At 38.7% G+C, this 12,411-nt stretch overlaps 2 long non-coding RNA genes across 2 annotated transcripts; both read right to left on the bottom strand.

Moving 5' to 3' along the window:
• Window positions 1–7,122: 7,122 nt before the first annotated feature.
• On the bottom strand, window positions 7,123–7,986 carry LOC123491519. Its single transcript, XR_006661360.1, has 3 exons — window positions 7,908–7,986; window positions 7,568–7,746; window positions 7,123–7,439 (listed from the first exon to the last, which is right to left on the bottom strand). It is a non-coding gene; the product is annotated as an uncharacterized LOC123491519 (long non-coding RNA).
• Window positions 7,987–8,171: 185 nt separating this feature from the next.
• LOC123491518 lies at window positions 8,172–12,094 on the bottom strand. Its single transcript, XR_006661359.1, has 3 exons — window positions 12,019–12,094; window positions 8,319–8,449; window positions 8,172–8,223 (listed from the first exon to the last, which is right to left on the bottom strand). It is a non-coding gene; the product is annotated as an uncharacterized LOC123491518 (long non-coding RNA).
• Window positions 12,095–12,411: the final 317 nt, after the last annotated feature.

Here is a 12,411-nt window from a genome sequence, read left to right as displayed (position 1 = left end):
ACTTACGTACAGTGAGGGAAAAAAGTACCCTGCTGATTTTGTACGTTTGCCCACTTTCAAAGAAATGATCAGTCTATAATTTTAATGGTAGGTTGATTTGAACAGTGAGAGACAGAATAACAACAAAAGAATCCAGAAAGATGCATGTCAAAAATGTTATAAATTGATTTGCATTTTAATGAGGGAAATAAGTATTTGACCCCCTCTCAATCAGAAAGATTTCTGGCTCCCAGGTGTCTTCTATACAGGTAACGAGCTGAGATTAGGAGCACACTCTTAAAGGGAGTGCTCCTAATCTCAGCTTGTTACCTGTATAAAATACACCTGTCCACAGAAGCAATCAATCAATCAGATTCCAAACTCTCCACAATGGCACAGACCAAAGAGCTCTCCAAGGATGTCAGGGACAAGATTGTAGACCTACACAAGGCTAGAATGGGCTACAAGACCATCGCCAAGCAGCTTGGTGAGAAGGTGACAACAGTTGGTGCGATTATTCCCAAATGGAAGAAATACAAAACAACTGTAGATCTCACCTCGTGGAGTTGCAATGATCATGAGAACGGTGAAGAATCAGCCCAGAACTACACGGGAGGATCTTGTCAATGATCTCAAGGCAGCTGGGACCATAGTCACCAAGAAAACAATTGGTAACACACTACGCCGTGAAGGACTGAAATCATGCAGCGCCCACAAGGTCCCCCTGCTCAAGAAAGCACATATACATGTCCGTCTGAAGTTTGCCAATGAACATCTGAATGATTCAGAGGAGAACTGGGTGAAAGTGTTGTGGTCAGATGAGACCAAAATTGAGCTCTTTGGCATCAACTCAACTCGCCGTGTTTGGAGGAGGAGGAATGCTGCCTATGACCCCAAGAACACCATCCCCACCGTCAAACATGGAGGTGGAAACATTATGCTTTGGGGGTGTTTTTCTGCTAAGGGGACAGGACAACTTCACCGCATCAAAGGGACGATGGACGGGGCCATGTACCGTCAAATCTTGGGTGAGAACCTCCTTCCCTCAGCCAGGGCATTGAAAATGGGTCGTGGATGGGTATTCCAGCATGACAATGACCCAAACCACATGGCCAAGGCAACAAAGGAGTGGCTCAAAAAGAAGTACATTAAGGTCCTGGAGTGGCCTAACCAGTCTCCAGACCTTAATCCCATAGAAAATCTGTGGAGGGAGCTGAAGGTTTGAGTTGCCAAACGTCAGCCTCGAAACCTTAATGACTTGGAGAAGATCTGCAAAGAGGAGTGGAACAAAATCCCTCCTGAGATGTGTGCAAACCTGGTGGCCAACTACAAGAAACGTCTGACCTCTGTGATTGCCAACAAGGGTTTTGCCACCAAGTACTAAGTCATGTTTTGCAGAGGGGTCAAATACTTGTTTCCCTCATTAAAATGCAAATCAATTCATAAAATTTTTGACATGCGTTTTTCTAGATTTTTGTTGTTGTTATTCTGTCTCTCACTGTTCAAATAAACCTACCATTAAAATTATAGACTGATCATGTCTTTGTCAGTGGGCAAACGTACAAAATCACCAGGGGATCAAATACTTTTTTCCCTCACTGTATAGTTTCTTGAGATATGAAAAAGTATACTCTCAGGAAGCATATTCCTAAACTGTATATGTTTGCTCTGCACTCTTTTGAACAGGAATTCAAAAATTACTTCAAAACTCATTATTGGCACTTCCTTGCAAAAATGTTCATACCCGTTGGATTTCTTCACATTTTATTGTTACAAAGTTGGATTAAAATTGATTTAATTGTATTTTGTTGTCAACAATCTATGCAAAATACTCTGTCAAAGTGGAAGATTTCTATAATTTTATTTGAAAATATTGATAGAAATTAAATAACGAAAATATAGTCGTTGCATAAGTATTCAACCTCCTGAGTCAATACATGTTAGAAACACCTTTGGCAGTGATTACAGCTGTGAGTCTTCTTGGGTAAGTCTCTACGAGCTTTACACACTTGGATTGTGCAATATTTGCCCTTTATTATTTTCTTAATTCTTCAAGCTTTGTAAAGATGTTGGTGCTCATGGCTACACAGCAATTTTCAAATCTTGCCATAGATTTTCAAGCAGATTTAAGTCAAAACTTGTCCGCTCAGGAACATTCGCTGTCTTCTTGGTAAGCAACTCCAGTGTAGATTTGGCTTTGTGTTGTAGGTTACGGTCCTGCTGAAAGGTGAATTCCTCTCCCAGTGTCTGTTGTAATGCAGACTGAAGCAGGTTTTCCTCTTTTATCCGGAAAAACTCTCCAGTATTTGCCGTCATCAAGCATGCTCATAATATGATGCAGCCACCGCCATGCTTGAAAATAAGGCGGCAGTTACTCAGTGATGTCTTGTGTTGGATTTGCCCCAAACATAAGGCTTTGCATTTAGGCCCAATTTTTTTTTTTCAGCATTACTTTAGTGCCTTGTTGCATACAAGATGTATATATTTTTATTCTGTATATTTGTATTATTCTTTTCACTCTGTCATTTAAATCATTCTTGTGGAGTCACTACAATGTTGCTGATCCATCCTCAGTTTTCTCCCATCACAGCCATTGAACTCTGTAACTGTTTTACCAACACCAATGGCCTCATGGTAACGTACCTGGGCAGTTTCATTCCTATCCTGCAGCTCAGTTCAGAAGGATGACTGTATCTTTGATATGTCTGGGTGGTTTATTACATAATCCACACCATAATTATGAACTTGACCATGCTTAAAGAGCTATTCAGTGTCTGATTTGATATTGTTAACAATCTACCAATCACAGCCCTTTTATGAGGCGTTCGAAAGGGTCCCTGGTCTTTGTAGTTGAATCTGTGTTTGAAGTTCAAAACTTGACTGAGGGACCTTACAGATGTTGTATGTATGGGGGACAGAGGAAGGGTCATAAAAAAATAATGTCAACCCCTATTATTTCACACAAATCCATGTAATATATTATGTGATTTGTTAAGCCAAATATTACTCTGTTTACTCCTGAACTAATTTAGGCTTTCCTAAACCAAGGGGCTGAATACTTGACTATATTTTAGTTATTTAATTTGTATTAATTAAAAAATATATATTTTTCCACTTTGACATTACAGAGTATTTTGAGTTCATTGTTGACAAAAAAATGACACTTCAATTTTAACCCCACTTCGTAACACAATAAAATGTGAAGAAATCCAAGACGTATAAATACTTTTGCAAGGCACTGTATACTTGTAGTGACTTGATCACTCACAGAGTTTCATGAAAATAAATGCTTTAACTTAAAAACAACTGTATTTTGAAATAATATACTAAATTATAATTAAAGCGTTTGAAATTGACGAATAGTTTTAATGAGTGTGTTTAAGTTTCAAACTTAGCGAACATACAAGTATTCATCCCCCTTGGCGTTTTTTCCTATTTTGTTGCTTTACAACCTGTAATTTAAATGGTCAGAATGATGGATGGCGCTAAATACAGGGAAATTCTTGAGGGAAACCTGTTTCAGTCTTCAAGAGATTTGAGACTGGGACGGAGGTTCACCTTCCAGCAGGATAATGACCCTAAGCATACTGCTAAAGCAACACTTGAGTGGTTTAAGGTGAAACATTTAAATGTCTTGGAATGGCCAAGTCAAAGCCCAGACCTCAATCCAATTGAGAATCTCTAGTATGATTTAAAGATTGCTGTACATCAGGGGAACCCATCCAACTTGAAGGAGCTGGAGCAGTTTTGCCTTGAAGAATGGGCAAAAATCCCAGTGGCCAGGCTTATAGAGACATACCCAGAGAGATTTGCAGCTGTAATTGCTGCAAAAGGTGGCTCTACAAAGTATTAACTTTGGGGGGGTGAATAGTTATGCACGCTCAATTATTTTTTTGGTCTTATTTCTTGTTTGTTTTACAAAACACGTTGTGTAAATGAAATGATACAGCCCCCCCCCCAAAATCCAGGTTGTAAGGCAACAAAATAGGAAAAATGCCAATGGGGGTGAATACTTTCGCAAGCCACTGTATAGTATACTTAAAGAGGGAAAAAACAATTAATATAAAGTACACTTTTAATAAGTGTGTTGAAGTGTAATGATATTATATTTATAGTATACTTCAGATATACTAGAAAAATACATCTCGTATTTGAAGTATATTATTTGAATTTTTAGTATATTTAAGTATACTTCAAATATATTAAATTACACTTTTTTTTTGCTTGGGCAAGTAGGGGAAATGTAGGGGAAATGGTGCTGCACAGCTTCCAGAAAGCAGTCGCTTTCAAACAAGAGATTTTGTGGCTAATTGAAGTAAGACAGTCATTCTTCTCATAGATTATGAATGTATGAACTACACATTGACACATCCAGCATTAAGCATTTTGAGGGGTTACACGATATTTACATTGAACATAAGATTACTCAGTTGTATCATTATTTCAGCAACAGGTATTCCAACATGGTCTCAGAGCATTTCGTATTATTCTGTACATAAATCCGAGACACTCCATTTAGTATGATAGTGTATCTTACATTTCATACGGTATGTATTAATTTATGGATGTCCATCATCCATTTCTTATGATATGTTATGAATTACAATTCGTAAAATATGTTACGAATTTGCAAAACGTACAATATGTTAAGAATTTTTGCAGGTGAATTGCTAAGAACAAAAATGTAAATGAGCAAAGCAGCAAATTGTTAATTTGTGGGAGAGGCGATATTGCCTGTGTTGAAGGAAGCTGTCGTCCACTGGAGATGAATGGGCGGGGATAGGTGTAAGACCCATTGCCATATAGCCGCTAAGTAGCCTTTAGTTAGGGATAGTTCATTTTCTCTGATCACAGGGGGGATGGCAAGAATCACAATATTACCCGTATTCATATATTTCCATTATCACGGAGGGCAATAGTTCTAAGCATTTTGAAATAGCCTATTTTCAAATTGTCTCAGAACAACATCGGAGGCAATTCAAGCATCACCCTTCTCTATCACTGCCCAACCATAATTCCTTCAAGTTTTTGTTTTTATCTCAATATCAAATAATTTATGAGTAACACTTAAGTACCTTATTGTGATTGTTTTCAATTAAAATGGTCAAAAATAAACAAAAATAGTTTCTTAGCAAAGAGCAATTTCTCAAGCAAGAATTTTGCTCGGACTGTTTGGGAGTGGTCTAAGTGGGGAGGGGAAAACTGAAAACTGAAAACTAGCCATTATTGGCAGAGAGGTTTGGAACTCTCTTTCTTATTGGTCTATCAACTAATTTACCACCTGATGATGTTACCAGGCAGGCCAAAACTCCATCCCACCAAAACATGCTCAAATGTCAGGCGGTCTTTTCAAACAGCACTTACACTAAAAGGGCATTATCATTTTATTAGCGGAGAGTGGGTTAAGTTGAGCCACCTACAAAATTAATAATTTCACCTAATATTTAGGAAGAGGTCATAATGTCATGGAGTCTGTGAAGGAAGAAACCACATGGAAAAAGTTGTAAGCAAGTTAGGTCCAAAAAACAGATTTTCACGAAGTCAAATGAATTTGTTGTGTTTGAGGTTTCATGATGCTTGTATCTAAACCAAAGTAGATCATTTAAAGATTTTTCTATACATCAGTTAGGGTCTCTATAAGCTTCAATATGAGATTATAAACCTAGCATTTAATTGCATCCTTGTAGCTGTGTGGGCTAACATAGTCAAAATGTTTGCCTTGGGGTAAGTTGAGCCAATGGTTGAGCCAATGGCAAGTTGAGCTAATTGAAGTGTTTACTTCCCAGGTGTAATGCAAGGCATTATCACTGGGATATGAGGTAACAACAGGGCCTGGCCTATGTTAAAAGTGTTTTTAAAAAGTACAAAGTGTTTATTAGGTGTTAAGACTGGGTTACAATAGTGATTGTGATTGTGTTGAATTGTGTTTGGGAAATAAAGATAGACATGGTTTTAAAAGGGTAGTGGTAATATTTCATTCAGTACAGAAATGTGTAGACGGCTTAACTTAGACTGTCCCGCGGCTCAATTTAACCCATACCCAGGGTAAGTTGTGCCAAGACACCACAACATGGACAAGCTATGTTTTCAAAATGTTTACAGAAATTCAGATTATTTCCAGGGATACATAACATCCTGAAATATACGTAGATATCTTTATTAGAAAGAATATGATATTTCCCTTGATGGAGTGATGCTGAATGTAAACAATGGCTCAATTTACCACACTCTCGCCTATTCAACCTCATAGTGTGGAAATATGTATAAAGCACAGGACATCACGTTTTTGACTCCACTAGGCCTTTAATAATGTTGTGTTTCACATAGATATAAAATTGTGTTAGATATTTCTGAGCGTAAGGTGCAAGGTCAGACAATCTTGACTTCCTTTGATGTTTAGATGTGCTGTCTGTAATCCCCCTCTTGAGTCAAACCTATTAAAAAATGTTTTACTTAATATGATTTGCAAAGTCTTTATTACATTTGTCAACCTGTATGATGAAGAAACAAATACTGTATTGCAGTTTAAAATAAATGAGTTCATAGTTAATCAAGAGAGGAAATAACAAAACTCTAATAAATATTTATTTTCTATGTTGTAGAATAATAGTGAAGACGTCAAAACTATGAAATAACACAATCATGTAGTAACCAAAAAAGTGTCAAACAAATCTAAATATATTTGAGATTTTTCAAGTAGTCACCATTTGCCTTGATGACAGCTTTGCACACTCTTGACATTCTCTCAACCAGCTTCATGAGGTAGCTAGTCACCTGGAATGCATTTCAATTAACAGATGTGCCTTCTTAAAAGTTAATTTGTGGAATTTCTTTCATTCTTAATGCGTTTGAACATATCAGTTGTGTTGTGACAAGGTATGGGGGGGTATACAGAATTTAGCCCTATTTGGTAAAAAAACAAGTCCATATTATGGCAAGAACAGCTCAAATAAGCAAAGAGAAACGACAGTCCATCATTACTACAAAATATATTTTGATTTGTTTAACACTTTCTTGGTTACTACATGATTCCATATGTGTTATTTCATAGTTTTGATGTCTTCACTATTATTCTACAACGTAGAAAATAGTACAAATAAAGAAAAAACCTTGAATGAGTAGGTGTTCTAAAACTTTTGACCGGTAGTGTACATACTGTTCAGATCAGCTGTAATTTTGATTAACAATCAGATGTATAATACAATGCACAGCAAACATGTGGCCTATTAAGCCTATTATGAATGTTATTTTTATGATAAAAAATATATGCAAGTCCCCACTGAAGTCTCCTGATTAGCAGATATAGATAGATAGATAATTAGCTGTTGTGATGACAGTTGCCCACCGATGTTAGTGTTGTCACCTCAGAAGAGGCCGTTTCTGGTGGTGTACTGTACATTGTATGATCTTCGTCTGTGCCAGCGTCTCCTTACAGCTGCACAGCAGCCACATAGCATGCACTGCAAAACAAAAATGGGGAAGTATGATTCACATGCAAAATATCATTGCAGAAATTAAACAGCTTATTTGATGAAATACTTTGTAAACTATTTTCACAGTACACATGTGAACACAAGCCTGTACGTACACATAGCAGGATCCACAGGGGTACCAGAATGATAGCGATGCCACAAGGGATGATAATGGCCAAAGCCCAGCCAGGAAAACCTCCAACACTTGTGGTATTGAAAGGAATGGTCAGCAAAAGGGTAGGAAGTGGTGTGGTGCTGGTAGTTGTTGTTGGGGCAACAGTGGTGGTCAGGAGACCTAGAATATAAATGAAAATATATTTTGGAGGGAATATAAACTTGTAATATGTCATATAACATAGATATATAAGTGTTTATCGAGATTGATTATTATACACGTTACATGGTGTTTGATAACTCACTGTCATAAAAATCATAGAAATGACAAAAGCAGCATACCTGAGACTTTTAAGACTTCCTGTAGAAAACCACTAGGGAGGTTGACATCTTCCTCTTTGTATACATATATCACGTTTGCCCTGATTTGAGTGCCATCAGCGCTGTGGACGTAAAAATGGGTTTTGTGTGAGAGTTGAACATGTTCCCTTCATCCTGTTTAGCTGTACAAGCAGCAGCTGTATGAAATCTGGAGAAATTCTAAAGAGTGCAGTTGAGAACGCTGGGTTGGTTCACGGGCATGACGTTGTACTTACGTGAAGTTGGCTTTGGGAAAGGGAAACTGTTTGCCGTCTGGTTCACTGAGAATTGTATGGAGCTAAAAGGGGACAAAAAAACATCAAGTTGTCAATTACTATCGTGACCTGAACATGACCATGGATGTATATTTTGTATAGAAGCACAGTATCTTACTAGTCTGTTAATTGAATCCTGTATCTGGACGTAGGTCTCATTGGTGAATGTGAGTCTATTACTTAGAGACTCCAGGGTTACGTTGGTGATTTTGAAACCAAGGTCGATGGCAAATGAAGTATCTGTAAGTTCTGTGAGCACACAAAAAAAAGGTCACTATAGCAACAGACAAAATTAACTGCTACAACTTATAATTTTTTTTTGGGTAGGTCAGCTTTAATATTGCAGATAGATTGTAACTTCCATCAATGTAATTGTCTGCATCACTTCCAATCCCCCATATGTTTTTTTTCTTCTCACAAATATACAGTGAGGGAAAAATGTATTTGATCCCCTGCTGATTTTGTACGTTTGCCGACTGACAAAGACATGATCAGTCTATAATTTTAATGGTAGGTTTATTTGAACAGTGAGAGACAGAATAACAACAAAAAAATCCAGAAAAACGCATGTCAAAAATGTTATAAATTGATTTGCATTTTAATGAGGGAAATAAGTATTTGACCCCTCTGCAAAACATGACTTAGTACTTGGTGGCAAAACCCATGTTGGCAATCACAGAGGTCAGATGTTTCTTGTAGTTGGCCACCAGGTTTGCACACATCTCAGGAGGGATTATGTCCCACTCCTCTTTGCAGATCTTCTCCAAGTCATTAAGGTTTCGAGGCTGACGTTTGGCAACTCGAACCTTCAGCTCCCTCCACAGATTTTCTATGGTATTAAGGTCTGGAGACTGGCTATGCCACTATAGGACCTTAATGTGCTTCTTCTTGATCCACTCCTTTCTTGACTTGGCCGTGTGTTTTGGGTCATTGTCATACTGGAATACCCATACACGACCCATTTTCAATGCCCTGGCTGAGGGAAGGAGGTTCTCACCCAAGATTTGACGGTACATGGCCCCGTCCATCGTCTCTTTGATGCGGTGAAGTTGTCCTGTCCCCTTAGCAGAAAAACACCACCAAAGCATAATGTTTCCACCTCCATGTTTGACGGTGGGGATGGTGTTCTTGGGGTCATAGGCAGCATTCCTCCTCCTCCAAACACGGCGAGTTGAGTTGATGCCAAAGAGCTCCGTTTTGGTCTCATCTGACCACAACACTTTCACCCAGTTCATTGGCAAACTTCAGACGGGCCTGTATATGTGGTTTCTTGAGCAGGGGGACCTTGCGGGTGTTGCAGGATTTCAGTCCTTCACAGCGTAGTGTGTTACCAATTGTTTTCTTGATGACTATGGTCCCAGCTGCCTTGAGATCATTGACAAGATCCTCCTGTGTAGTTATTGGCTGATTCCTCACCAATCTCATGATCATTGCAACTCCACGAGGTGAGATCTTGCATGGAGCCCCAGGCCGAGGGAGATTGACAGTTCTTTTGTGTTTCTTCCATTTGCGAATAATCGCACCAACTGTTGTCACCTTCTCACCAAGCTGCTTGGCGATGGTTTTGTAGCCCATTCCAGCCTTGTGTAGGTCTACAATCTTTTCCCTGACATCCTTGGGAGCTCTTTGGTCTTGGCCATGGTGGAGAGTTTGGAATCTGATTGATTGATTGCTTCAGTGGACAGGTGTCTTTTATACAGGTAGCAATCTCAGCTCGTTACCTGTATAAAAGACACCTGGGAGCCAGAAATCATTCTGATTGAGAGGGGGTCAAATACTTATTTCCCTCATTAAAATGCAAATCAATTTATAACATTTTTGACATGCGTTTTTCTGGATTTTTTTGTTGTTATTCTGTCTCTCACTGTTCAAATAAACTTACCATTAAAAAATAGACTGATAATTTCTTTGTCAGTGGGCAAACTTACAAAATCAGCAGGGGATCAAATACTTTTTTAGTCAGCCACCAATTGTGCAAGTTCTCCCACTTAAAAAGATGAGAGAGGCCTGTAATTTTCATCATAGGTACACATCAACTATGACAGACAAAATTAGGAAAAAAAATCCAGAAAATCACATTGTAGTATTTTTAATGAATTTATTAGCAAATTATGGTGGAAAATAAGTATTTGGTCAATAAGAAAAGTTTCTCAATACTTTGTTATATACCCTTTGTTGGCAATGACACAGGTCAAACGTTTTCTGTAAGTCTTCACAAGGTTTTCACACACTGTTGCTGGTATTTTGGCCCATTCCTCCATGTAGATCTCCTCTAGAGCAATGATGTTTTGGGGCTGTCGCTGGGCAACACGGACTTTCAACTCCCTCCAAAGATTTTCTATGGGGTTGAGATCTGGAGACTGGCTAGGCCACTCCAGGACCTTGAAATGCTTCTTACGAAGCCACTCCTTCGTTGCCCGGGCGGTGTGTTTGGGATCATTGTCATGCTGAAAGACCCAGCCACGTTTCATCTTCAATGCCCTTGCTGATGGAAGGAGGTTTTCACTCAAAATCTCACGATACATGGCCCCATTCATTCTTTCCTTTACACGGATCAGTCGTCCTGGTCCTTTGCAGAAAAACAGCCCCAAAGCATGATGTTTCCACCCCCATGCTTCACAGTAGGTATGGTGTTCTTTGGATGCAACTCATCATTCTTTGTCCTCCAAACACGACGAGTTGAGTTTTTACCAAAAAGTTCTATTTTGGTTTCATCTGACCATATGACATTCTTCCAATCCTCTTCTGGATCATCCAAATGCACTCTAGAAAACTTCAGACGGGCCTGGACATGTACTGGCTTAAGCAGGGGGACACGTCTGCCACTGCAGGATTTGAGTCCCTGGCGGCGTAGTGTGTTACTGATGGTAGGCTTTGTTACTTTTGTCCCAGCTCTCTGCAGGTCATTCACTAGGTCCCCCCGTGTGGTTCTGGGATTTTTGCTCACCGTTCTTGTGATCATTTTGACCCCACGAGGTGAGATCTTGCGTGGAGCCCCAGATCGAGGGAGATTATCAGTGGTCTTGTATGTCTTCCATTTCCTAATAATTGCTCCCACAGTTGATTTCTTCAAACCAAGCTGCTTACCTACTGCAGATTCAGTCTTCCCAGCCTGGTGCAGGTCTACAATTTTGCTTCTGGTGTCCTTTGACAGCTCTTTGGTCTTGGCCATAGTGGAGTTTGGAGTGTGACTGTTTGAGGTTGTGGACAGGTGTCTTTTATACTGATAACAAGTTCAAACAGGTGCCATTAATACAGGTAACGAGTGTAGGACAGAGGAGCCTCTTAAAGAAGAAGTTACAGGTCTGTGAGAGCCAGAAATCTTGCTTGTTTGTAGGTGACCAAATACTTATTTTCCACCATAATTTGCAAATAAATTCATAAAAAATCCTACAATGTGATTTTCTGGATTATTTTTTCTCAATTTGTCTGTCATAGTTGACGTGTACCTATGATGAAAATTACAGGCCTCTCTCATCTTTTTAAGTGGGAGAACTTGCACAATTGGTGGCTGACTAAATACTTTTTTCCCCCACTGTATATATATACATATATATACATACACACACACACACACACACACACACACACACACACACACACACACACATATATATACATACATACATACATACATATACATATCCTTTAAAAAATATATATTTCCCGAACTGCCACAACTTAGGAGTTTCAACAACATTGAAAAACATTCATAGTATTTAGATAGCAGGAGCAGTTGAATGTTTACTTATTAAGACATTATTTTATAGAGTGGAAATAAATGTCTTCATGATATAAGCCTCATTTGTTGAACTCACTGCTATAAATTGCATTCTGGTAGGTGGTTTGAGTGGTCCTGAATTGACGAGACAGTTGATTCTTGATGGCACCAAGGACATCATCCTCAGTGGGGACTGGTTTTTTGAGCTGGAACATCAGTCTAACAAAAACCACCACTGTGCCAAATCTAAGAGAAAATAATAATAAATGGAAAAGTACATTTCCTAAAGAAAATATGTGTGCTTGCTAGCTTGTCTTAAAGTATTTATTGTTGTGAAATAAGTTATAGTAATGGTAGTAACTGGTTGTAATTGGAAAAAGTAGGTAGATGGAAATATTGATTGATGGATATGATAGGATAGGATAGGATAGGCTGAACATATGAAAGTTGGTTAGGTCTCTCTAGCTTGAACGGTTCAAGAGTTACTATT

The sequence above is a fragment of the Coregonus clupeaformis genome, chromosome 8 (genome assembly GCF_020615455.1).
Source record: "Coregonus clupeaformis isolate EN_2021a chromosome 8, ASM2061545v1, whole genome shotgun sequence".
Lineage (NCBI taxonomy): Eukaryota > Metazoa > Chordata > Actinopteri > Salmoniformes > Salmonidae > Coregonus > Coregonus clupeaformis.
Note: the sequence above shows the minus strand (reverse complement) of the source record. Positions and strands in the feature narration are given on the sequence as shown.